Genomic DNA, 27,942 nt, shown 5'->3' with positions numbered 1-27,942 from the left:
GACAAATATTGTATGATTCCACGTGGAGGAAGCACTTAGTGTATTCAAAACAAAGGCAGAAAGTGTAATGGTGGCTGCAGGGGGCTGGCGGGGGGAGGGAACGGGGAGTTATTATTTGTCGTTATGAAGTTTCAGTTTCACAGGATGAAAAGCATTACGGGCGTGGGTGGTGATGACGTCTGCACGATGATGAGAACATATGTATTTAATGCCACTGTAACTTTAAACACTTAGGACGGTAAGTTTCATGTTATGTGTAGTTTACCACACACACAAAATACACAGATACCTTGTAGAATGCATGTATGGCATGTGTATAAACTGTTGGCATAAAATCTCATCATTAGGGATCCAGTAAATGACCTACCTGTGCACAATCTGAGTTTGGCAGGCAGGTGAAGATCAAAGTATCCTGGGCATTACTGAAAAAGCTTACATGGAGAATGTGGCTTTCACTTCAGGCTCTGGGCTGTCCAACACTGAGTACCACTGCTGGACACACAGACCCCCTTGGATGTGAGCAGCTGTGCTTCCCCGGGCAGATCTCCCCCTTGGAGACAGAAGGAGACCAAGTGGGACAAGTGTAACAAATAAAAGACAGAGAAAGCCTTAATAACACCACCCAACTGCCAGCCAGCCGGGTAAATGCTTCCTCCCTCTCCTGCGGTGAGGGGTGGGGAAGGGCAAGAGGGGCAAAGGTCAGGGTCATGGCTCTCCTGATGGTCCCCAACGAGTGAAGAGGCATGCACACCACCCAATGCTCTGCACACACACTTCCCCTTAACATCATATCTGGGGGTAATTACTGTATCAGAACCAAGAGAACTTCCTCATTCTTCTTTATGGCCACATAGTACTCCATTGTCTGGGTGCACTGCAATTATTTCCCCGGTGTCTGCGGATGGACATTTAGGGAGTTTCCAACATTTTGCTACTACAATGGAAGTGTCTAGCTGGTCCTTGCGTCATTTTGCATGGATGTTGATAAGATTCATTCCTAGAAGCAGGATAGCTGGTTCAGTTTGTGCATTTGTCACCTTGACCGATATTGTCAAATGGCCCTCCACAGGGGGTGTGACAATTACACTGCAAAAGCAGCGAGCAGGAGGGCTAGTGGCCATCAGCCTCGCCACTGGAAAATGGGAGCTGATCTAACTAGGAAAGCGGGTCTGTCCCTGCCTGGGGGGTGGTGAGCAGCGAGGGCGAGGAGAGGGCTTACAAAGGGCGTGAGAAACTTTTGGTGATGATGGATGTTTTAATCGTGATCGCTGTGATAGTTTCATGAGTATATATACATATGAAAATTTACTAAACTGGATACTTTAAATATGTGCAGTTTATTACATGTCAATTACATTTTAATAAAGCCCTTAAAAAATTTTTTTTTAATTTTTGGCCGTGCCACGTGGCACATGGGACCTTAGTTCCCTGACCGCACCCCCTGCAGTGGTAGCACTGGAAGTACAGTCTTAACCACTGGACCACCAGGGAAGTCCCCAGCCCTTTTTTTAAAGCATGAAAACATGTTAATTGTGTGTGTGTGTGTGTGTGTGTGTGTGTGTCCTATCAGATTGTCCGAAAATAAACAAGTTAATTGCCTCCAGTTCTGGCAAAATTGTGAGGAAACTGGCTCCCTGTTGGTAGAAGAATGAATTGGCCTAAGTCTTTTTGGAATTAATTATTGCAGTATCCATTAAAAAGCGTTTCTATTCTTTGCTGAAGAGAAATTATATGTGCTCCTTATTCAGCTGTTATTAATTAAGATCCTATTCATTTATTTCTCTTTTTGGCTCAGTAAAATGGAGCTCCACACATCTGTTTCTTGCTTCTAAGGCCAGCTAATGAACTTCCAGAACCTGGCCTTAAAAACGAAAGACTACATAGTTAACAAAATGAAGCCGATAGTTAAAGATGTCTCCTTTCCCCTGAAATCATGGAGGGAAAGATATCATTCTGAATTATAAAACTTGATGGAAGAATTTGATTTGATAAGGTGTTGAACTCAGACCACTTACTCTGTACAAATCTTGTCTTCTGGTACAAAACTGGGACTTGTCTGAACATTTATACTGTTACCAACTTCTCATTTCTGTTACAATGCATCTGTTATTTAAACAGAAGGGTCTTAAAACGTTTTTCTAAGATTTTAGAATTTGTTGCCATGACTCATGAGAACAACTTCCAGTAGAAACCTGAACTCTGCTTACCGGTCTTACTTGGTAACCATGTGTAATCACATTTCTGGATTCCTAAACAGTATAAGTACCTAAGAGGTTTCTCGGACAAACAGTAGACAGTTTGCCTCTCTGCTAGATTTCTCTTTTTTATTTTATACATTTATTTATTTTTGGCTGCGTTGGGTCTTCGTTGCTGTGCTCGGGCTTTTCTCTAATTGTGGCGAGTGAGGGCTACTTTTCGTTGCGGTGCACGGGTTTCTCATTGCGGTGGCTTCTCTTGTTGCAGAGCACAGGCCCTAAGCGTGCAGGCTTCAGTAGTTGTGGCACGTGGGATCAGTAGTTGTGGTTCGCGGGCTCTAGAGCGCAGGCTCAGTAGTTGGGGCGCACGGGCTTAGTTGCTCCATGGCATGTGGGATCTTCCCGGACCAGGGTCGACCCCGTGTCCCCTGCACTGGCAGGTGGATTCTTAACCACTGTGTCACCAGGGAAGTCCTCTGCTAGATTTCTTATCTTAAAAAAGAGATGAAGAGTCTTATCTCACCTTAAACAAGATCTCTGAGGTAACAATCTTACTTCTAGGGAACGTATGCATCCGAAATAAATGGACATGTGTTGTTATGTATACAAGGATCCTTGCTGTAGGAGAAACTGGAAAATCCCAAATATCCAGCAAGAGGGAAAGAGGAAATAATTACACTACATGACAACGTGGTCATTTCAAAAAATGAGCCGTCCAGTGGTTAGGACTCTGAGCTTCAACTGCTGGGGGTCTGGATTTGATCCCTGGTCAGGGAGCTAAGATCCCGCATGCCGCAAAATGAGCCAGGTCCACTTTCACTCATTGGAGAAAATGTCCGTGACATGACATTAAGTGAAAAACGCAAACTTGCAGTAGAGTATCTATGGCAGGGTCGCTGCGTGAATATAGATGTGTTTGCACGCCTGGGGAGGGGAGAGAGGAACAGACAGGCTGAGGGTGGAGGGGTCCCGTCCATTCTGTCCTTCACATAGTCCTTTAAAATCTATGGGATGGGGCTTCCCTGGTGGCGCAGTGTTTGAGAGTCCGCCTGCCGATGCAGGGGACACGGGTTCGTGCGCCGGTCCGGGAAGATCCCACATGCTGCGGAGCGGCTGGGCCCGTGAGCCATGGCCACTGGGCCTGCGCGTCCGGAGCCTGTGCCCTGCAACGGGAGAGGCCACAACAGTGAGAGGTCTGCATACTGCAAAAAAATAAATAAATAAAAATAAATAAATAAAATCTATGGGATGGTGGGTGACTTTTCTTTGTTCAGATTTTTTTAATTATTATTTTTTTAAAATATTATTTATGTATTTATTTATTTGGTTGTGCCAGGTCTTAGATGCGGCAGGTGGGCTCCTTAGTTGTGGCAGGCAAACTCTTAGCTGAGGCATGCATGTGAGATCTAGTTCCCTGACCAGGGATCGAATCCAGGCCCCCTGCATTGGGAGCGCAGGGTCTTGCGTCACCAGGGAACTCCCTGTTCAGATTTTTTAAAACAAAATGGTATTTTGTACAAACATGGTGTAGAAAGGAGTTTGTTTAACACGTACCCATGTCTGTAGTGCTTGAGTCTGTTGGAATTATGAATAATTTTAAATTTCTTATTTGATATTTTATTTAGTTTGGACATTTTCTACAGCGAAGTACTTTTGAAACTAGAAAATCGTTTTGTTTTGTTTTTTCTTTTTTTAAGTCTATATAATAGAGCAAAGGATGCCTAGGGTTTTACTTCAAAACAAGACCCGTCACACTGGTATATTATGTGATGGGGCCTGAGTTGCGGCCGGGCTCCTCCCAAAGGGACTGGCCAATCCTGCCAGTTATTCCGTGAAGAGTTGATCCAGGTGGAGGACTGAGGGGCTGGGAGGCTTAGGCCTAGGCTGGGGGGAAGGAGGGCAACATCGTCCCCTCCTAGAGGGCCAGGGCCCACCTAGGGCTTGGCCAAGACCCCAGGGCTGCAGCTTCCTGAAGTGTAGCCAGGAGTGGTGGAGGGGACCCAGTTTGGGGTCCCCAGGACAGGTAGTAAAATTTTGTCACCCTCGCTGCCTGGTCTGGGCCCTGTGGTGGGCGGTTAAGAGCACCTTGTCTTGGTTTGGGGCAGAGCCACCCCCTGAAGGAGGAACCCATGCTGAGGGCTGCCAAGTACCTGGTGGGCTAGGGGGTCTTTGCCCAGGAAGCTGTCATTGGGGTCACAGGGTGAAAGGAGAGCTGGGTCAAGCTCGGTCAGCAGAGGCGCTCCTGGACCCAGAGGGCGGCTGTTTCTCAGGGGTGGGTGGGCAAAGTCCAGAACCTGGAGGTCAGGAGCTGTCTCGCAGGATAAGCCCTGTCAACACTCCATGCCCCGCAGTTGCCCTGACCTTCACTCTGCTCCCTGTGAGCTAGAGACCCCGGCCCACTCTGTGCAGGAGCCCTTGGGCCCTTCCCCAGCCTGAGCAGGGGCACACGAGTCCCACTTTAGCTGGGAGGGGCCCTGCCTCAGCTCGCCCCAGCCCTATGGGGGGAAGGGGCAGTTCTGCCGGCTGCCTCTGCCTGCCAAGTCTTTCCCCTGAGTGCAGTCAGCATCCCAGTCTGTACTACGTTATCAATAGGTGAAATCTGGGAGGCCAGGAGAGGAAGGGGAACTCTTGTTTTTTCCAAGGAGATCCAAGGACTGTTTCAGAATTGTTTAGCAAGGGCTGAGCTGGCTAGTGAACTTCTAGATAGACTTAAAGAGGAAGCAGTGTTGGGATTCCCAAGGACACAGGGCACTCTGAGCTGGAAGGAGAGAAGCCAGGCGGACTGAGAGAGGTGTCCCCAGAGAGAGGGGGCTGCATGGTGGGGGCCAGCCCCTCCCCTTTGCACTGAGAGGAGGGGAGTCAGTGGGCAGGGGACAAAGAACAGGCTGGGTCACCCACGGGGACACCGTGAAGAGTGGACACCGGGGGGGAGCTCGGCTGGGCCCCCCTTTGGTTGCTTCCTCCCTGTGCCTTCCCCGCGAGGCTTAGGAGGGAACTGACGATCCAGCACTCTCCCCGCTGGCCAGTGGCAACAGCCTCTAAGTCCCAGGGCGTCGTTACTCTGAGTCCCCCTTCCAGATCACCACAATGACATCTGTCAGCCCTACGCCCACTCTGTTCCCATGACGCACCCCTCAGATGCCTGGCCCTGGGGATCAGGGCACAAGGTCCGTGCTGTCCAGCCTTTCCTGTGTCCCATATGCTGCCCAGGGGCAGATGGCAGCCCTGGGTCCTCCAAAGGCCAATGATCCCAATGACATCCCTGAAAAGGTGGGCCAGCCTTGGGGCAGGGCAGCTCCCGGGAGGGGGGCCCCAGCCAGGGAGTGGCCCCGGGGACTGACCTGGATGCTGTACGGCAATCAACGGGAACCAGGACTGGAAGGAAAGGGAGGGGGGTGTTGGGAACCCCCTCGTGCAGAGGAACCTTTGGAGAGCAGCGTTCCCTCGGGGAGAGGACACCAGCCCATCTCGGCTTTGCAGGAGGCTCTCTGGGGATTGCAGACTCCGGCCTGATGCCCTGATCTGGAAGCTCTGGGCAGACGCGCTGCTTCTCTTCCACCAAGCTGGCTGCGCCCCCTCGTGGTGGCAACTCGGGATGGACCGCTCCCGACCACATCCCTTCTCAGGCCCTTTGCCGGCCGCCTGGGTTACTCCTTGTTCTGACTCCCTGAGTGGGGAAACAATGACAGAAAGAAAAGACCACAGCTTTAAATATTTTATCCAATAAAAATTTCAAAATGAAAGTAAATACGTGAAGTACGGCTTAGCCTGGGTTTTCTAGAAAACAGCCTGAGGCAAAGATGAAGTTGGCACGATGCTTTTTCAGGGGAGATGCAAACCAGGGAGCAAGGAGGGGAGACAGAGAAAGGCTAACAGAGTGCGGCCCAGTGTGAAGTGATGCATCGCCACGCTGGTACCATTTCACAGCGAGCCCAAAGTGGCGAGCAGATGCTTGGCAGGTGAGTTCGCTTGGCCCGTGGGACTTCTTTGGATAGACTGGGAGGGGGAATTTCCTCAGCACTTCCTGAGACGGAAGAGGGGAGGAAATGTGTCTGCCTAGATGCCTTCAGTTTTCCATTGGCCAAAGTTTGCCCTACGAGGAGGTCACTTTCTCACCCTTCTACGTTACCTCATTTGGCCCTTCAGTGGGCAGTCAGGGTGCAGATCCTGCAGCGTGGGATGTGGGGCTTCATCCAGAGGAGGGAAGGGAAGGCCAGCATTGCAGATGTGTGTAAAGTAGGTCGGATAATGTCGTGGCAACCAAGGAGAGGCGTCCAGCGTCCGCAGAGCACAGGGCTATTCTGTCCCAGGTGCCAGGACAACCTGGGCGCTGAGTCAGTTGGGAGTAGAAACAGCTGGGGAGGAACAAGCCACAGGGAGGTTCAGGAGGTGGGCAGCACTGAGGGGACCTGGGGGACGCGTAACACTTGTGTCCATTACTGTCTTCCCCTTGCCGCCCTGGATCTATTATTTTCCTTGCATGTTATAATGCGGGGGCTCACTTTTTCCCCTTTTTCAATGAAAACAAGATGGTGTCATTCCAGTCAGTCACAGAGCCCCTCTCAAGGTGATGGCCAGCAGCTGTCTCTTGGAAGCCTTAAGATGAGCCGTCCCAGGGAATCCCCAAGCTCCCGACAATCTCCTCCCTGTGTCCCCATCGTGTAGGAGCTTCTCGTGGTGATAGGATCTGGTACCGTTTTGTCCTTGGTCCACTGGCATGCAGAGTCAATGACGATTTGTGGAAACTTTACCAGTAATAACGTGTAGCCAAGTGGTAATTAGCAAAACCTGCCGTGTCCCAGGTTTCAGTGTTCTCTCCTGGGAGAGATCCCTGGGAACTCTAACTTGACAGAGTTTTAGGGACAAGAAGCACAAATTCCACGAGTGGGTCACTGGCCCAAGCCCGTCATTTTACCACCAGCTGGTTATCAGGAACTCCCCAGGGGCCGTGGGTGGGGCTTGAGAGAGAAGAGGTGGTGGATCTGTTGGAATTTACTCCTGTCTTCTGCACTGGCTTGAGCCTGATTCAAAAGTGCCACTACCATTACATGACAGATGGCTCCTGGGCATGCCTGCCCTGTGACTGACTCTCTTATGACTCAGTGGGTCAGATAACAGCTCACGACGGGAAGCTCTTCTGCATAGTCACTTGTGGCCATGACCCTCTGCTGTATGTCTACCAGGGCTGACAGCTCCCAGGAGCTGTTTCGTAAGTGCTGGGGAGAGTGTGGACCTGCCCCACATTCTGGAGGGCTTTGCTGCAACTCTTATCAGGGCGCGCCAGAGAGTCCAAACAGCATTCCAATCCAATCCTGACACTTGTATTTCCATTAGACGTGCTGGATCCTGTGGCTCAAACAGCATCCCGAACGCACCGCAAAGCCCACTTTCGCTCTGGGTCCTATTCAAAGCTGGAAGTCTCTGGATCACTCAATAGGTGGGTGCAGTATCTGTTGCCTCTAAAATACAAAGAGCCCCTTTACATAGCTGTACCTCCTCTTTAGTGGTAGGAGATGCAAAAGGGAGCAATCTTCCCTTCCCTTAGAGAAGATGTCTCGGCATGCTCAGACCATTGGACCTGTAAACATTTCACTGATGTGCCAGTCCGCCGAATTGTCTTTAATCTCCCATTACCTGGCATATATGAGACCCACCAGCATGTCCAAAGTACTTGCCTCTTCCTGCTTAACAGATCCCATTAGCATACGGTGTCGTCAGTATAGTGAACTAGCATGACGTCATGCAAAAGATCAAGATGGTCAAGGTCTCTCCTGCCCGGGGCTGGAACAGAGGGCAGCAGATTTAACGCGGAGCTGAGGTGTATTGATGACCTTACGACATAGTGCTGAATTGCTTCTGCTCCTCTGTCTTCATAGGTGTTGAGACTAAACCACTCACTAAATCAGCAACCGTATATCATATTCCAGAGGGTTGATTGATCTGCTCCAGTAAAAAAATATCATATCCAGCACATCAGCTATAATTAGAATTACCACCTGTTTAACCCGTTTAAGTTCACATTCGTCCACCACCACCTGCCACGACCCATCTAGGTTATGCGTTATGTAGATGCCAGACAGATGAAGCAAATGAATATTTTGGAGGGACCGCCATCCACACATCTTTTGGGTCTTTGATGGTGGTAATTTTACTTGACTCTTCCTACCATATTGGCCTGGACTGCGTAGGTCAAAGAATTATTGAAAAGGCGAGTCACAAAGAGCAAGCACTCTGCCAGTCTCTGTTCATGGTATGCTGGCTAATATCGCCTTGGCCAAAGCAAGTCACGTGTCCAAGCCCGAAATCAAGAAGCAGAGAGACTCTACCTCTTGATGGGATGAGCACCAAAGAATTTGTGGTCTTTGAAAACAACGACTGCAGCCTTGCCGTAGGAAGTAGAAAGGTTGCACGGTGCCCACTGGCTTGGGATGCCGTCAACCTGAGCTTACCTGGAACTGCCCGTTACGCTTGTGGCTGAGGACAGAGTGGGCTGATGATGTGTAACATGGGACATCAGGGGTGTCAGCCACCGTCAGCCTCTTGCGCCTCTCAGACCCTCTCATGCCAAACTTGAGTCCAATTTTTCAGTTTCTTTCAATATCCACAAAAGGCTAAATGCACAAAAATTAGGGGGAGAAGCTAGAGTTGCCGATGCACCTGGACTGAAGAGGGCAATTGATATCCATCTTCTTTCTCCACCACTCAGGCGAGATTTTCCTCGCCTTCAACAATCATTTAAATTGGCTTAGGTTGCTTGCTTGGTAGGGTGACCAAGACTTTCAGACTTAAGGAGTCTGAGACTTTAGGTGCCTTGCTTTGGTCAAAATACGGTTGCTGCAATAGGCCATTCACCATTTTCACTTAGGACATAAGCACCCAGAGATGCCCCAGAGAATCCCCTGAGTTCCAGACGTGCTCCTCTCTGTCTTCATTGTACCGCAGCACCGTGGCTTCTCATGATAACCGGGGTCAGTTACCCCCACCAAGACAGTAACTCCTTTCTTTGCTGGTCCATCAGAATACAGAGCTCAGAGTGACCAGATGGTAGTCATAGCTTCAGGTTCAGTGGAACCCTTACTGTACCCGGAGGAAGAATTCATCCCCTGGATAATAATGTAGTGGAAGTTACTGCTTCAGGGACAGGAAGCACAAATCCTTCACATGGGTTTCCGGGAGTGATGAGAAGAGTGGCCACTCCCACTCCGCCGGCGTCTTCTAGCTATTTGGATGTAGTATCATGTGTGGCCATTGGTTCCATTCTTACTCTACACCCTGGTGGACAGACCCTCACCCCTGTAGGATGAGGTCCCCAATCTGATGTCTTAGCAGCTGAAGGTAATTCCAATCTTCTATGTGGCCAGCTGCTTCGGGGTGATATGGCCTCTATTAGGAACAGAAGATCCTTCAGTCCTAACCCATTGCCGCACCTCTTTTGCTGTACCACGTGGCCCTCGCTCTGAAGTGATGTATGCAAGATCCATCAGGCAGCAGGTAGGCCTTGGAGAGCAGAGCTGGCAGAGGAGCTCTGGGCATAGAAAAAAAAAATCTATATCCAGGGTAGGTATTGATTCTGTTGAGGAAGAATTTCTTCCTCTCCTGGTTGGAGGAGGTCTGATGTAATAAACTGGCCAAGTGAGTGGTTGGTCTTCTCAAGGGACAGTCACTCCGAGGGCTACCATCTCTCTTTTTTTTTTTTTTTTTTTTTTGCAGTATGCGGGCCTCTCCCTGTTGTGGCCTCTCCCGTTGCGGAGCACAGGCTCCGGACGCGCAGGCTCAGCGGCCATGGCTCACGGGCCCAGCCGCTCCGCGGCATGTGGGATCTTCCCGGACCGGGGCACGAACCCGTGTCCCCTGCATTGGCAGGCGGACTCTCAACCACTGCGCCACCAGGGAAGCCCCTTAACTTATTTTTTAGAAGTATATTTTATTGTGTATCCACTGAACTTGAGAGGAGAGAGGTTGGGAATGGGGATGGCTCCACAGGCAAAACCAGTCCCAGCTGCAAAGGACCAGGTGACGCTTTGCTTTCTTCTGTAAAATGTAATCTCGGAAGTGAAAGCAGACACCATTCTATTTATATGTAGCCGGGGCCTCATCTCAACCAGCGCAATCGTGTGCTAGGAACGCCGCCTGGAGTGGAAGGAACTGGCCCCCAGACTGTAAGTTCCTCCAGGGGGAGCACTTACCCTCCTGTGACGCAGCTCAGTGGCATATCCTGGAGAAGTAATTGTACAGGAAACAACATACTGTCCACGTCCCTGTACCCTAGGACCCTCTTTTGTGGCATCTGTCACACCCTGCCCCCAGGTATAGCTTAGTATACCGTACAGTGTGCAGGCACTTCTACTCTAACGACATTTATGCATCTTAAAAAGTTACCTTCGGGGGCTTCCCTGGTGGCGCAGTGGCTGAGAGTCCGCCTGCCGATGCAGGGGACACGGGTTCGTGCCCCGGTCCGGGAAGATCCCACGTGCCGCGGAGCGGCTGGGCCCGTGAGCCATGGCCGCTGAGCCTGCGCATCCGGAGCCTGTGCTCCGCAGCGGGAGAGGCCACAACAGTGAGAGGCCCGCGTACTGAAAAAAAAAAAAAGTTACCTTCTGCAAAATTGCTCAGTAAAAATAACATACTTATGGAAAAACAAGATTGGGGCAGACCACTCAAAATGTACGGAATGTCATATGCTTAGCCCTAAACACTCAACATTGCATCCTGATCCCAGTAAAAATACTAGCACAGGTAAGCCAAACAAATATATATATATATAGAGAGAGAGGTATAGCTGATTCACAATGTGTTCATTTCTACTGTACAGCAAAGTGATTCAGCTATACATATATACATTCTTTTTTATATTCTTTTCCATTATGGTTTATCACAGGATATTGGATATAGTTCCCTGTGCTGTACAGTAGGACCTTGTCATAGGGCCTTGTTATTTATCCATCCTATATATAATAGTTTGCATCTGCTAATCCCAAACTCGCAATCCATCCCTCTCCCTTGGAAACAATAAGTCTTGAATGGACTTTTTAAAAAGCAGTTTCTAGGTCTAAAATACTTGTCAGTGGTGACAATCAAACATGTTTTGTGTGATAAACTAAAACGACCTGGAAGTACTTCCAATGTCCATTTGCACGACAGTCATTGGCTAGATGCTTAACTGATCTTGTTCTCAGAAGACTCATCTCTTCCATCTGACACCTGGGTTGTGATAGTGATAGAACTTAGTGACGCTGGCTAACTGTCATCAACAGGTGGTTTCCACTTCTCTGTCACTTACTGAAAGACATGTGCTTCAAACTACACATCAGAGTCAGAATCTCCTGGAAGGAAACACTTCACCTCCAATGACCGTGCCAGTCCCCTGATCCACTGACACTGTAGAGACTGGACTTGGGACACAGGCTTCCCAGGGTCACCTGCCACAATTTCCACAAACAGACAAGCCGACTGATGGGTGACGTCCTGGGGTTTAGTCCAGAAACGTTAGTAAACTGCTCAATGAGACAACAGTTAACTAGCTAAGCCCGCGTGGACCAAATGGGTTCCGCTGTGTTCTATTTTACGGGTTTGTGACTAGCACTTTTGTTAACCGCTAAACCTTGGTTTACCAGGTGACACTTGGAAACTGGAATAAAACATTTCAAACGGCTTTGTGTCCGACTGGCTGCCTGTGTCCCTTTCATCGCAGTTACACAACTTGTCTGCATCGCTGTTACAGCTCTCGCAGGCTTTGTTTCTGCTGGTCAGGAGTAGCGTCCCCGCTCATCTCTCACTTCAGTAATTTGAGTCTCTCATGGTCCATCTACCTGAATGTTTGTCAACGTGTTTGATCTTTTCAAAGAACCAACTTTTGGTTTCATTGACTATGTTTTCCCTCATTTTTCTATTCTCTGTTTCATTTATCTCTGCCCTATATTTCCTTCCTTCTCCTAGCTTTGGGCTTAGTTTTCTTTTTTCCAGTTGCTTAAGCTGTGAAGTTAGGTGGTTGATTTGAAACCTTTATTTTCTTTTTCTTTTTCTTTTTTTTTTTGCAGTACGCGGGCCTCTCACTGTTGTGGCCTCTCCCATTGCAGAGCACAGGCTCCGGACGCGCAGGCTCAGCGGCCATGGCTCATGGGCCCAGCCGCTCTGCGGCATGTGGGATCCTCCCGGACCAGGGCATGAACCCGTGTCCCCTGCATCGGCAGGCGGACTCTCAACCACTGCGCCACCAGGGAAGCCCTTTATTTTCTTAATGTAAGCATTCATGGCTATAAATTCCCCCTTAGCGCTGCTTCCTCTGAATCCCACACATTTTGGTTTGTTGTTTTTTGTTTTCACTTGTCTGTAACTCCTAACTACCCTTGTGATTTCTTCTTGATCCATTGGTTGTTTAGATTATGTTTAACTTCCAGTTTTTGAATTTCAGTTTCCTTCTGTTGACCTCTAACTTATCGTCTTGTGGTCAGAGAAGATATCCTATATGATATGCATCTCTCTAAATCTATGGAGACTTAATTTGTGGCCTAACATATGGTCTATGGTAGAAAACATCCCATGTTCCCTTGGAGAATGTGTATCTTATTGTTGAGTAGAGCGTTCTGTACATGCCTGTTAGGTGTAGTTGATTTATAGAGGAATTGACCGCTACAATGTTCTGTCCATTATTGGGAGGGGGGTAGTGAAGTCTCCCACTATTGTGGAGCCAACTGTTTCACCCTTTCTATTTTTTATTCGAATACTCTGGTCTGCCATTAGGTACATATACGTCTATTACTATATCTTCTTGCTGTATTGAACCTTTTATTATTTTGTCTTGTAACAATTTTTTTACTTAAAATCTAATTTGTCTAACATTAGTATAACGAACTCTGCTCTCTTCTGGCTACTCTTGGCACAGAATCTTTCCTCCCTTTTTTACTTTCCATCTGTTTGTGTCTTTAGATCTCAGGTGAGTCTCTTGTAGACATAGTTAGATCATGTGTGTTTGACAGAATGGATACTCTTGACTGGACAGTTTAAATGTAAATGGATTAAAGTAATTACTGATAAAAGGGACTCTTGTCATTTTGCTGTTTTCTATATGCTTTATAACTTTTTGTCCTCATTTCCTGCATTACTGTCATCTTGTGTGTGTAGTTGAATTTTATGGTGAAACACCAATTCCTTATTTCCTTTTAATTAAGAAAATTAAAATTTTTTAAATTTTATTTATTTTGGCTGTGCTGGCTCTTAGTTGCAGCACATGGGATCTTCATTGCGGCATGTGGGCTCTTAGTTGCAGCATGCAGACTCTTAGTTACGGCATGCAGACTTATAGCTTTTTCTTGGTGGTTGCCATGTGGCTTACATTCAACATTTTAAAGTTATAACACTCTAATTTCAATTTACACAAGCTTAACCTCAGTATCAAACCCTGCACCTTTACAGCTCCATCTCTTTTAGCTGTTTTCACAAAACTATATCTTTAGACACTTTGTGTCCCAAAACATGAACTAATAGCTAAATGCATTAGTCTTAAATTATACAGAAAACAAATCGTGGAGTTACAAACCAAGGTGACATCAATATCTTTTATAACAGCTCATGTATATCCTGAGATCTTTGTCTCTCCACCTGGCTTAAAGTTACTGTCCAGTGTCCTTTCCCTTTACCCCACAGGACTCCCTGAGCATTTCTTGCAGGGCTGGTCTGGTGGCAACCAACTCCCTCAGCTTTCGTTTATCTGGAATGTCTTTTCTCCCTCACATCTGAAGGACAGTTTTGCCGGGTAGAGGATTCTTGGTCGACAGAGGTTTTGGTTTTAGCACTTTGCATCTATTAACTCACTGCCTTCTGGCCTCCAAAGTTTCTGGTAAGAAATCCACTTTAGAGCTTATGGAGGATCCCTTGTATGTGACGAGGCACTTCTCTTGCTGCTTTCAAGATGCTTTGTCTTTCTATCCAACGTGTGATTATAGCAGGTGTGGGTGTGGCTCTCTGCATTCATCTTATTTGGAGTTCATTGAGCTTCTTGGACATTTATATCCACATGTTTCATCATATTTGGGAAGATTTCAGTCATTATTTCTTCAAATATTCTCTCTGATGCTTTTCCCTTTCTTATTCTGTGACTCTCACAATGTGTATGTTGGTCCACTTGATAGTTTCTGACTGATCCCTTAGATTCTGTTCACTTTTCCTCTATCTTTGTCTGTTCTTCAGACTTGGTAATTTCCATTGCCCTATCTTCTAGCTCACTGACTTTCTTTTGCCTACTTAAATCTGCCTTTGAATCCCTCTGGCAAATTTTTCATTTCAGTTATCATACATTTTTAGCTCCAGAATTTTTTGGGTTTCATTTCAGGTTTTCTACCTCTTGACATTTCCATTTTGTTTATACATCATTTTCTTGAATTTTTCCACATCTTATTTCTTTGGGCATATTTAAGATAGTTGTGTTAAAGTCTTTGTCTAGGAGATCTGCCATCAGATCTTTTCCAGGAACTGTTTGGTTGATTTCTTTTTCCTTTGAATGGGCCATACTTTTCTTTCTTTGCCTTGTGTTGCTGTTGTTGAAAACTGGACATTTGAATCTATTGTGGTATCTCTGGAAATCAGATGCTCCCCCTTCCGCAGAGTTTCCTGGGGGATTTGGTTATTTTTGTTCTCTTGAGGGTTGTCTTTATGTCAAAGATCAGCATAAAGTGTAAACTTAAGGTCTTCTCAGCTCTTTTCTGAGCCTGCATCTGTCCTGGGCATGTGCAGTCATCTTCTGGCTGTCACTGTATATGTAATTGTTTTTGAGTGCCCTAGTCTCCAATATCCGGCTCCCAACAGAGGAAAAAGAAAAATGAAAGTGGGAAGGGCACTGGCCTATTATATCCCCTGGAAGTCACTTTGCCTGGAGGGGGGCGGATTGCAATAATGGGGGAGGGGCAACATCAAAGGTTGCCTCCCTCTTTGGACCCCTGTGATCACAAGAGTAGCTGGAGCACACGTCTCCACTGTTGGGTAGACAGGGTCCTTTGGGCCCACCCTGACCCTGCAGGCTGTATGGAGGGTGCGCACAGCTGGCTCCCACAGGGCTGAGGTTGGAGGACGGGCATCTGCTGTGCTAAGACCTGAAAATGACTAAAGTTACATGCAACTTACTGTCCAAGCCTTTGCCTGCATGCTGAAAGCCTTCAGTAGACTATGGAGTCCCCAGATAGTAACATCGGACAGATTCTGCCAGGGCAATTGTTGGTTAGGTGGTAAGACAGATTTGGGGGCTTCCTACCCTGCCATCTTCCCAGAATCCTTTCTGTAAGCAAACTTTTATAAACCAGCAACTTTACTAAAGTCACATATTAATTGTCACTTATCTGTAGATCCTTTGAGATTTTCTCCAGGGACAAGGATATCTGAGTTATGCCAGTTTTATTCATACTGCTGCTGTGTCTGGTTATTAAGCCATTTAGTTAGTGTTTAATTTTAGTCGAATTCTTATAACTTTCATTTCTAGAAGGTCTACTTGAATCTCTTACAAATCTCCATGGTCATTATTTACGGTCATTTCCTTACCAATTTAAGGAAAAATATAAAGTAAATTCTGGGGGCACAGGTTCAACCCCCAGTGGGGGAACTAAGATCCTGCAAGACGTGTGGCCAAAAAAAAAAAAAAACAGCAACAACAACAAAAAGATGTTATATTTAAACCCAATTATAATTTAATTACATTAACTATAAATGGAATAAAGTCTCAATTTATGAAACAAAGATTATCAGATTAGATTTTTAAAATCAAACTACTGTTGTTATGAGACACACATTTAAAATGTAAAGATGCATAAGGTTTGAAACAAAGAGTAGAAAATTATAGTGGTGCGGTAGTAACTAGAAGTTGATTTCATCTCTTTAAAAATATAAAGTATAGGGCTTCCCTGGTGGCGCAGTGGTTGAGAGTCCACCTGCCGATGCAGGGGACTCGGGTTCGTGCCCTGGTCCGGGAAGATCCCACATGCCGCGAAGCGGCTGGGCGCGTGAGCCATGGCCGCAGAGCCTGTGCGTCCGGAGCCTGTGCTCTGCGGCGGGAGAGGCCACAACGGTGAGAGGCCTGCGTACCGCAAAAAAAAAATATATATATATATATATATAAAGTATAATTCTGTGTCTGATAATCCCATTCTATCCAGTTTATATGATTCTGCTGGCGTGCTCTCATGGTGTTTCACTTCCTGTGTGCTTTGTCATTTTTGATGGTAAGATGCCTCTTCTCCTTGGAAATACATTGGGATGTTTACGAATCCTAAGCTGAACTGTGTTTCTCTTTTTTTTAAGTGAATGTTTTTGTTTTTTAATTTATTTATTTTATTTTTGGCTGCACTGGGTCTTTGTTGCTGCACGTGGGCTTTCTCTAGTTGCAGTGAGCGGGGGCTACTCTTCATTGCGGTGTGCGGGCTTCTCATTGCAGTGGCTTCTCTTGTTGTGGAGCATCGGCTCTAGGCGTGCAGGCTCAGGAGTTGTGGCACATGGGGCTTAGTTGCTCCGCGGCATGTGAGATCTTCCTGGACCAGGTCTCGAACCCGTGTCCCCTGCGTTGGCAGGTGGATTCTTAACCACTCTGCCACCAGGGAAGCCCTGAACTTTGTTTCTTAAAGAACAACTGCAGTGCTCTAGCTTTAATACACTTTAGCTGGAGGATGAGATCCAGCAGATCCTTCCAGGAATTGTTATGCACTGAACTGCATTCCAAAATTTATATTTTCACATTTTAACTCGTAGTTCCTCAAAGTGTGACTGTATATGGAGGGAGGGTCTTTTAAAAGGTAATTATATTAAAATATGGATATTAAGGTGGGCCTTAATCCATTATGACTGGTGTCCTCATAAAAAGAGGAGATTAGGACACAGACACAGAGAGAAAACCATGTGAGGACACAGGGAGAAGACAGTCATCTTCAGTTCCAGAGAGAGGCCTCAGGAGAAACCAGCCCTGACAGCACCTCAGTCTCAGACTTCCAGCTTCCATCACTGTGAGAAAATGAATTTTTGTTGTTTAAGCCACCCAATCTGTGGTGCTTTGTTATAATAACCCTAGCGGGGACTTCCCTGGGGGTGCAGTGGTTAAGAATCCTCTTGCCAATGCAGGGGACATGAGTTTGAGTCCTGGTCCGGGAAGATCCCACATGCCACGGAGCAACTAAGCCCATGCGCCACAACTACTGAGCCTGTGCACCTAGAGCCCGTGCTCCACAACAAGAGAAGCCACCACAGTGAGAAGCCTGAGCACCGCAACAAAGAGTAGCCCCCGCTCACCGCAACTAGAGAAAGCCCACAGGCAGCAACAAAGACCCAACACAGCCAAAAATAAATAAATAAATATTTTAAAAAAAGAGATCATTGGTTCTAGATGAAATCATCTTTAAAAAAAATAATAATAATAACCCTAGCAAACTAAGACTGGAATTGAGTTTTTCTTGGTTGCTAATAATCAACCAGTTGTGATATTAAATGGCCACAAGAAAAGACCTATGTGCTCGCATGTCAGAGAGACGTTTGAAGAAAAGCACTTTCTGAGCAGGAGCTGGCACCCCATGAAGTCAGAATGAAATCCGTGCCAGTTCTTGCTGCCTCTGGCCTTGGTGATATGGGTATCCTGCAGAAGAGTTGGGTCCTTCATCACAGAGCTAAACGCACACACCTGGTCCAGGAGTCAGAGAAGCTGAAGGAGGATCTAGGGGAAGGTGGAGCAGGTTGAGGCCCAGCTATAACCTCACATCTATAGGCCAGTCAGCATGTCAGCAAACACTTGTGTGAGCTACAAAACAGAGACTGCTTCCCTTAGCCTTCCAAATCTGTGTTTAGGCCTATTCGTCAAACACTGATATGGTTATACCAAACTTCTAGGTATTATTGCACCACTATAATTTTCTATTCTTGTTTCAAACGTTATGCATCTTTTTTTTTTTTTTTTTTTTCGGTACACGGGCCTCTCACTGTTGTGGCCTCTCCCGTTGCGGAGCACAGGCTCCGGACGCGCAGGCTCAGTGGCCATGGCTCACAGGCCTAGTCGCTCCGCAGCATGTGGGATCTTCCCGGACCGGGGCACGAACCCATGTCCCCTGCATCGGCAGGCGGACTCTCAACCACTGTGCCACCAGGGAAGCCCTCAAACGTTATGCATCTTTACATTTTAAATGTGTATCCCATAATAGCAGTAGTTTGATTTTTTAAATCTAATCTGATAATCTGTTTCATAAATTGAGAATTTATTCTATTTATAGTTAATGTAATTAAATTATAATTGAGTTTAAATATAATATCTTTTTTTTTTTTTTGGCCGCATGGCTTGCAGGATCTTAGCTCCCTCACCAGGGATTGAACCTGTGCCCCCAGAAGTGTGGAGCCCTAACCACTGGATTGCCAGGGAACTCCCTAAATATAATATCTTATATTCTGCTTTCTATTTGTCCTGCCTATTCTATTTTCTTTTTCCCACCTCTTATGTCATCTTGTAGATATTTCTTATTTTTTCATGTTTTGATTAAATATTCTATTTGTTACACTAAAGTTTTTAATATTCGCACTTAACTCATCAAAGTTTAAAGTTAATCAAAACCTTTCTGAGGACTTCCCTGGTGGTCCAGTGGTTAAGAATCTGCTTTCCAATGCAGGGGACACGGGTTCGATCCCTGGTGGGGGAACTAAGATCCCACATGCTGCAGGGCAACTAAGCCCATGTGGTCTAGAGCCTGCAGTCCACAACTAGAGAGCCTGCGTGCTGCAACTACTGAGCCCACATGCTCTGGAGCCTGCGTGACACAACTAGAGAACCCATGTGCTGCAACTACTGAGCCTGCATACCACAACTAGAGAGGTTGCATGCCACAACTTCTGAGTCCACGAGCTCTGGAGCCTGTGTGCCACAACTAGAGAACCCGTGCACCACAACTACTGAAACTGCATGCTCTGGAGCCCACGCATCACAACTAGAGAGAAGCCCACATGCCACAATGAAGAGCCCATGTGCCTCAACGAAGATCCCGTGTGCCACAACTAAGACCTGATGCAGCCAAATAAATAAATAAATAAATAGTTTTTAAAAACCTTCCTATCTTCCCATAAATAAGGATTTTTAGAAACATTAACTTCATAAGTCAGAAAGGGAAAGACAAATACCATATGATATCACTTATATATGGAATCTAAAATATGACACAAATGAACTTATCTATGAAACAGAAACAGACTCACAGACATAGAGAACAGACTTGTGGTTGCCAAGAGGGAAGGGGGATGGGGAAGGGATGGATTGGGAGTTTGGGGTTAGCAGATGCAAACCATTATATATAGAATGGATAAACAACAAGGTCCTACTGTACAGCACAGGGAACTATATTCAATATCCTGTGATAAACCATAATGGAAAAGAATATGAAAAAGGATGTATATCTATGTATAACTGAATCACTTTGCTATACAGCAGAAATTAATACAACATTGTAAATCAACTACACTTCAATTTTAAAAAAAGAAACATTAACTTCATATTCCTTCCTCTAAACTTCTGCTATTATTATTGTTGTGGTTTTAATTCTATCTTGTTTTTAACCCCCAAATACTGTATAATTATTACCATTTATATAGCAATCTTCATTTAGATTTTACCACATATTGATCATTCTTTGCCCTTTATTCCTTTTTATTATCACTCTCACTTTGCTTGAAGTACATCCTTTAGAATTTCCTTTAGTATGAATTTGTAGTGCCAATCCCTTTTTTTTTTTTCTGAAATGTCTTTATTTGGCCCTCACTTTTGAAAGACAGTGAAAGATAACTAGGTTGGCAATTGTTTTCTTTCAATATGCTAAAGAGATCTTCCTACTGGCTTCTGAATATTACTGTTAAAAACCTAGTTATTAGTCTAACTACTGTACTTTTCTCCTCTGACTGCTTTCAGATCTCACAGTCTTTGGTGTTCTGTAATTTCATTGTGATGTATCTTATGTATAGGTTTCTTTTTATTTATTCTGCTGAAATCCATAGTTTTGTTTGTGTATATTGTCATTCACCCATTTTCAAACATTTTCAACCACTAGCTCTTTTTTAAAAAATTTATTTATTTTATTTATTTATTATTTTTCGTGTGTTGGGTCTTCATTGCTGTGCACAGGCTTTCTCTAGTTGTGGCGAGCAGGGGTTACTCTTCGTTGCAGTGCATGGGCTTCTCATTGCAGTGGCTTCTCTTGTCGTGGCGCACGGGCTCTAGGCACAGGCTTCAGTAGTTGTGGCACGTGGGCTCAGTAGTTGTGGCTCACAGGCTCTAGAGCACAGGCTCAGTAGTTGTGGCGCAGGGGCTTAGTTGCTCCTTGGCATGTGGGATCTTCCCAGACCAGGGCTCGAACCCGTGTCCCCTGCATTGGCAGGAGGATTCTTAACCACTGCACCACCAGGGGAGTCCCCAGCCATTAGCTCTTAATATGCTTTTTTGTGGTCTAATCTGCCTTCTTTGGGGACTCAAATTACACCTATGTTGGACTTCCTCACCTACTCTCTTACCTCTCCTATTTACTTTTTAAAAATTTATTCTGAATAATTTATTTTGAAAACTCTCAGAGTCACTGATTTTTTTCTTGAGCTGTGTCTAATCTGCAGTTAACTTGTCAACTGGGATTTAAGTTTTTCAATTTTTTAGTTCTAGACTTTCTATTTAATTCTTTTTCAAATATGCTATGTGATTTTTACAGTTTTCAGTTGTCCGCTAAATTTTTCAAGCTTTTTTGTTTTTTCTTTGAACAGAATAAAAGTTTGTGTCTGATTAAACCAGTATCTTGGGTCTCTAGGGTCTGTTCTTATATTTTTGTCTCTTGTTTTTTTTTTTCTTCCTTGTTTTTTTTTTTTCTTCATCTCTCATATGGGCCTGATGATCTTTTTTACATATTGGATAAATCACTGAAACAATTTGAAGCTTAGGTTGTTCTCTTTCTCCAGAAGAGTTTTAATTGTTTTTTTCCGGGTGCCTGGGAGCACTAACCATAAGAGAGGGCTTAATCTAATCTAATTTTCAGGCTTAATCTAATTTCAGGGCTTGAGATTTCCTTAAAAGATTTTCCTAAAGCTGGGCTCCAGACTCTCTGAGGGTTGATTTACTTCCAGTTAACCCTCACTTCTAGGGTGCAACCCTTTAAGATTCCAGCTCAAAGTAGCACGTGTTTTCCCTGGGGCCCCAATCTTGGTGGGCCACAGACTCTGTTGATTATTTGTTGCTGCATAACAGAAACCCAGAGACTCAGTGGCTTAAATTTAAAAGATGTATTATTTCTTATGACTCTTGAGTATTGACTGGGCTTAGCTGGACAGTTCTTCTGCTGAAGCCACTTATGCAGCTCAGCTGGGGAGGGAATGTGCATGTATTCGCTCATCTGGGAAGGCTGGAATGGCTTCAGCTCTCTCTTTCTCTTCATATGGTCTCCCACCATCCAGTAGTCTAGTCTTGACGTCTTTATCTGGCGACTGCATCCCAAGAGGACCAGAGAGGAGCTGCTAGTCCTCTTGAGGCATTGACCTGGACCTGACACAGTATCACTTAATGCCACGTTCTATTAGTCAAAGGAAGTCAGATTCTAAGGGAAAGGAAACAGACTCGCCTCCTTATGGAAGGAGCAACTGTGTGTGCAGGAGTCATCATTGGTCATCTCTACACACAAACCTCAATTCCACACCTCTAAGCCATAGAGGCTTTCAGAGATGCAGCACAGCCTTCCATCTCTCCTGGATTTGTCCCTAGGGAAAAAGCTTTCCCAACTGCCAGACTCACTTCTCCGGATTCCTACCGTGTGATGCTGCCTGGGTTGTTTTCTCTGGGTTGTTATCTTGTAAGCTCTCTGGTGCTCTGAAGAATATGTTTTCTAGATCTTGTTCATCAGTTCACTTGTCTTTGGCAGGCAGTTCTAGACTACCTAGGCCACCATTACCATAAACTTCCTCTTCAGTAGCCTGTTGAGAGTGATATGGTCCCCGAGTCAGTCGGACACTTCTTAATAAGTTGTATGCAGAAGGGTTCTCGTGTCACTCCTTGGAATGTGGAGGTTCTTTTTTTGTTGTCTAATAGGTTGAAATAATGGGATCACCCAGACTCAGTTTGTTCACTGACTTCTCTTGGTCTTGCCTCATCTGTTTCGTTCACCATTCTTCTCAAATCTTCGTTCTGGGTTCAATTTCCTTTTTCCTGAAGTGCATACTTTAATCACAGTCTGTTACTAACACTTTCCATTTTTGTTTCTCTGAAAATATTTTCGTTTTATCCTCACTCTTGAATGGTAGTTTAATGGGGGGGTATAAAATTCCACAAGCTCTTCATGCCTTGCAGGGCCACCCGGACCTTGGCAAGCACATTGGGTGGTGGTGGAAGCTTCAGCAGGTGAGTTGAGGGGCTGACAGTGCAGGGCACACACTGGCCTGCTAGGGGCGGTGCTGGGGCCTGGAGGTCCCAGCAAAGAGTGAGGCCCAGGTGGACCAGGTGTGCACTCAGGTCCACCATGAGGTGGAGACTAGCCTGAGGTGGAATCTCCAGTGAGGTCCTGTGCCACCACTTCAGTGTCCCCAGATGGGGGCCTTGGTGCTGGCTGGGTAGAGGACCAGCCTGTGCCGTGGCCTTGGCCCTGCAAGATCCATGGGCGGAGAACAGGGGTGCTCAGCTGTTCCCACCAGTATGATATCTGGTCCTTATCAGTCAGCCCTTTAGCCTTCTAAGATCTTCAAAATGGCTGAAATGCAAAGGATGGTTTTTAAAAATATAATTGATTTTCTTACTCACATTCTGTGCTTGCAATGAGTAAATATTTGAGCTCTGAATTACCAAATCAGTGTCTTTTAAAGAAAGAAAAAAAGAAGAATTGAGCCTCAAACCAGTGGTTACTTATTTGAAAACTTTCTCCCTGTCTGGCACACTCACGCTTTGACACTTTGTTTCCTGGCAGGGGAGGCACACTAGGACACTGCTGTATAGATGAGATAATATGCAGAACCTGCTCTGAGAGTTATAATTAATGTTTTCACTGGACAATTTAGCTGACAAGTAAGCTCAGAATACTATGAAGCCTCATATATTTTAAAGCTTATCTGCAGCCCTGAACTGCAGCTGTGGCCCTTTCTGTATCACTCTAAATATAGCTGTGACCTCCCTAGGAATGCCTTGAGAAGGGGCCTGCATCGCTGGGGTATTAATTGTGTATCCAGACCCTAGAACTCAGCTCTGCCAGTTTTGTAAATGTTAGTTTTAGTAGACATTTGCATCAGTAAATTGAGCACAAATAAAGTGATTTTACATTTGTCTGAATGAATTTTATTTTAAAGCTGTGTTAACTAGCTGTTAGCACATCTATAGCACATCTACTTTTTTAACTTCTCTCCCAAGAATTCTGTTAAGAGGAAAGGCAAAATCAGCACAATGAGAAACAACACCGAGTTTTGCAGGCCTCTCACTGTTGTGGCCTCTCCCATTGCAGAGCACAGGCTCCGGACGCACAGGCTCAGTGGCCATGGCTCACGGGCCTAGCTGCCCCAAGGCATGTGGGATCTTCCCGGACCGGGGCATGAACCCGTGTCCCCTGCATCGGCAGGCAGACTCTCAACCACTGTGCCACCAGGGAAGCCCTGCAAGTGTATTTTAAAAGGTGTTTAGCAGATCCCTCTATTCAGTCTGACCTCTTGAATATTTTAAAGGTAGCATCAGCACTGGAACAGAAAACCTATCAAGCCTAAGTCCTTTTTTTTAAGTAGGTTTTTAAAAAAATTAATTAATTTATTTATTTTTGGCTGCATTGGGTCTCTGTTGCTGCGCGATGGCTTTCTCTAGTTCCGGTGAGCAGGGTCTACTCTTTGTTCCGGTGTGTGAATTTCTTATTGCCGTGGCTTCTCTTGCTGCGGAGCACGGGCTCTAAGCGCGTGGGCTTCAGTAGTTGTGGTGCATGGGCTCAGCAGTTGTGCCTCACAGGCTCTAGAGCACAGGCTCTGTAGTTGTGGCGCACAGACCTAGCTGCTCCGCAGCATGGGGGATCTTCCCAGACCAGGGTTCGAACCCGTGTCATTGGCAGGCAGATTCTTAACCACTGCGACACCAGGGAAGTCCCCTAAGTCCTTTTTTAAATCCTGGTTTTTGATAGTGGTGTATGGGGAACTCTTTTCTGAAAGGTTTTAGCTTTTGCAATTTTAGGAAGGATTATCTTTTCAGCTTGTTTTAAAAAGCTGCAGTTTGTGTTGATTTGTGGCTTCTCTACTTCATCAGCTATACCGGCCGGCCACACGCTTCCAAATAAAATAAACCCAAAACCAACCTCAGAACCGTATTTTGATCTGTAACTAAATAACTTTCTCAAGGGGAGTTCTATTAATATTCCATATAACATTTAAATAAGGTGATGGCTTTTATCTTACTACCCACCTCAAAAATAAAAACAAAACCAAAAACCTCAATTCTCAACCCGAGGCAGGGCGGGCTCTGGGGCGCGGTCAGCGTCCCCTCCCTCTGAGGTGTCGGACTGTGTTTTGAAGCCTTGGAATCCAAAAAGCGCACCGCCCTGCTCCCACGCGGGATGGGCCTCCCCACCCCTCCCCTCCCCGGCGGTGTCACCTTACACCTTGAGCAAGGACGTCCTCCTCTGGACACGCCCCTCCCTCCAAGTCACCAAGGAGGTACCGAAGTCGCTGCCCTGAGAGGCTCCTTCCCCGCCACCCGAATGCGTCTTCGTCCCAGAGATGGCCCCTCCGCCGCCGCAGCACAAACACCTAGTGGGGGCCGGCGTCGGGGGCCCTTCGTGGCCCGGCCCGTCCCCTGCCTCCCGGCCCACGGCAGCCCAGACTTCCCGCGTCCCGGCCTCTCTGCGTAACACACCGCGAACCCGCCACAGACACCAACTTTCCATAAAAGCTGATTCTACGCAGCCCCGCCCCCGCGCAGGCGCAGGCGCATTGGCGGCCGGGCGGGAGGCGCGGCCAGGCCGGCGGGAGGCGCGGTCAGCCAGCCGGGCTACGGGACCCGCCTCCGCCCGCTGGAATGCGCAGCCCCTCCTCGCCCCGCCCACGGCTGCCAACCCGGGTGCGAGGTCTCCCCTGCGGCCTGCGGTCCTCCCTGGAATGCGGGCGGGCCTCACTAACTAGCCGAGTGTGACTTCACAACACGCATGTGTAACAGGACGTCTGAGAGTTCGCGCTCCGGTGTCCGCACCCCAGGAAGCCCTGACCTCCTGTGCTGTGGTTCAAGGAAAGTGCTAGAGGCCCGTCCGGGGATTCACTGCCTGCACAGATGGAATCTGGAGAGATATCCCCCTGTGGGCTTCCTCAGCGCCCCAGTGCCTGCCCTCCCCAAGATACCTTCAGACGGCTCCGGGGCCTTCATGCCTTTGGAACTGAGTGTCTGTCCCCATTTCACCTGAAACCACCGTTGACTAGTTGTACCCACACTGCCCACGCAGCCCCCTCCCCCGACAGGGCAGGGCAGGGTAGGCCTTTCCGAGGGAGCCCCAGGAGCCCTTTCTGCCGCAGCTGATACCTGGGCTTCTGCTTGCGGAGCCCAGTCAGAGTCCCCAGACCCAGATCCCGGGGAGACCCTGCTCTTTCCCGCGCCAGTCAGAAGTCCGGACCCAGTGGGGTTAAACCCAAAAGTCTGGTTTTGTTAAAAAAAGAAAAAGAGAAATCTGGAAGTGGGTCGTGCAGCTGCTCGAGGCCGCGTTGGGGGAATTGCTACAGCCGCGTGTCCGCACTTCCTCCGTCTCAGATCTGCATGGGAATTGGAGTCCGCCAACTGCATGATATTCCAGGAGCTTTGGAAGTGAGAAAGGGCGTGGAGGCCATGCCCCTGCTGCTCTTTGCTCTTTTCTGCCGACGAGCAAGGTCGTGAAGCGATGAGGACTCTCTGAGCATGTTCCCGTGTCTCCTCCGAGCTGCCCGGGTGCTGGCAGGCGGGGACAGCAGTGAGAGTAGCAGCAGAAGCATCTCTATTTTGGCGCCAGAACCTGGAATGGTAGCTCTGGATGTTTTGCAAACTCGTGACTCTAGAGGCAGGTCCAGAGCGCGGAAGCCCCACCCCCACCCCAGGCAGTTTTTGTTACTCTGGAAGTGTTCCAGAGGGCGGAAGCCCCACCCCCACCCCAGGCAGTTTTTGTTACTCTGGAAGTATTCCCAGAGCACGGAAGCCCCGCCCCCACCCCAGGAAGTTTTTGTTACTCTGGAAGTGTTCTTAGATCGCGGAAGCCCCACCCCCACCCCAGGCAGTTTTTGTTACTCTGGAAGTGTTCCCAGAGGCCAAGCCCAGACCTTGTTCCTCCAGCTCTTCCTGATCAAGTTTAGTAAGTCAGCCTTGCTTAGATTACCTCCCGTGGTTCTGCTCCCCGCACCCTGACTGCCCCAGGTTTTGCTGCTAGAAATAATGTGGCCTTACCACCTGTGGTAACAGGTGAGGTGTGGGTGATGTCACTGCCCTCCAGCTAAAGACCAGAGGAGCACACCTGTCACTGAACAAGTTGACTTTACTCCGGGGACTTCCCCGGTGGTCCAGTGGCTAGGACTCCATGCTTCCCCTGCAGGGGGCACGGATTTGATCCCTAGTGGGGGAACTAAGATCCCGCAAGCCGCGGACGGTGGCAAAAAAAAGTTGACTTCACTCCGCACTGCTGACCACACACCTGGGAGTCATGGGGTGTCTCAGTAAGAAGATGGTAGAAGGCACTTGGTTACAGGCTTGTGTAAGGTGGTTTTGGTGAAAGTTTAATAGGAAGCAGGGCTTTGCTCTGGATTAGACGCTGTCAGGTAGTGGGGGAAATTAAATGCTTGACTATCATAGTAACTCATCTATAAGGAGGGAAGGCTGCACTTGGTAAAGAAGCATTCATCACTCATAGTAGATAAGAGAGGGGGAATGTTTGGTCATTTTTCGTGGTTTTGAAACATTTTTTTCTGTGTTTAGACCTGATTACAGGGTGCTCTTGTTTTTGTCTCGATCCATCTAGGTCATGCTCTGTGAACTTGTTTACGTTCAACAGGAGAACGCCATGGCGTAGCTGTGAGCGCCAGGCCAGCTCCCAGATGGCAGGGGCTGCTTCTCCCTTGGTGTAAGTATGCATCTAGGTGGGCTGGGAAGCCAGTGAGCCCTGTGCTTCCACGGCAAAACATTTGGTAAAACTGTTGTGCCTTTGAAGGTAGACCACGTACCTAAAGAGTCTGTCGAAATGTGCTGATAGGCTGTGTCTCCTCACCCACAAGCCACACCTATGGCCTCACAGGGAGGTCCTTATGACCAGTAGATTGAGGAGGAAAAACCTTGATCCTGGTTTACAGATGGTCCAGGAGTGGATGGCTGCGGCTCTACAGTCCCACTCAGAGGTGGCCCTAAAGGAGAGTGATGGGGCTTCCTTGGTGGCACAGTGGTTAAGAATCCGCCTGCCAATGCAGGGGACACGGGTTCGAGCCCTGGTCCGGGAAGATCCCACATGCCGCGGAGCGGCTAAGCCCGTGTGCCACAACTACTGAGCCTGTGCTCTAGAGCCCGCAAACCACAACTACTGAGCCCACGTGCCACAACTACTGAAGCCCGTGTGCCTAGAGCCCGTGCTCCACAACAAGAGAAGCCACCACGATGAGAAGCCCGCGTACTGCAATGAAGAGTAGCCCCCGCTCGCCGCAACTAGAGAAAGCCCGCCCCCAGCAACAAAGACCCAACACAGCCAAAAATAAATAAATAAAATAAAATAAAAAAGAGTGATGAAGGAAAATCTTCCCAGTGGTCTCCATTTCAAGCATCCCTTTG

The 27,942-nt window shown here is 47.2% G+C and overlaps 1 long non-coding RNA gene across 2 annotated transcripts; it reads right to left on the bottom strand.

Moving 5' to 3' along the window:
- Nucleotides 1-30: 30 nt before the first annotated feature.
- Nucleotides 31-26,258, bottom strand: LOC141277917 (uncharacterized). Of its 2 annotated transcripts, XR_012329818.1 has the most exons (5): nt 24,772-26,258; nt 10,575-22,906; nt 6,325-6,550; nt 5,537-5,862; nt 31-2,687 (listed from the first exon to the last, which is right to left on the bottom strand). It is a non-coding gene; the product is annotated as an uncharacterized lncRNA (long non-coding RNA). The 2 variants fall into 2 exon arrangements; XR_012329817.1 differs by having other exon boundaries at nt 31-5,862.
- Between the last annotated feature and the right edge of the window lie 1,684 nt (nt 26,259-27,942).

Source organism: Tursiops truncatus, chromosome 2, assembly GCF_011762595.2.
Source record: "Tursiops truncatus isolate mTurTru1 chromosome 2, mTurTru1.mat.Y, whole genome shotgun sequence".
Classification (NCBI taxonomy): domain Eukaryota; kingdom Metazoa; phylum Chordata; class Mammalia; order Artiodactyla; family Delphinidae; genus Tursiops; species Tursiops truncatus.
This window is presented reverse-complemented; position numbering and strand designations above follow the sequence as displayed.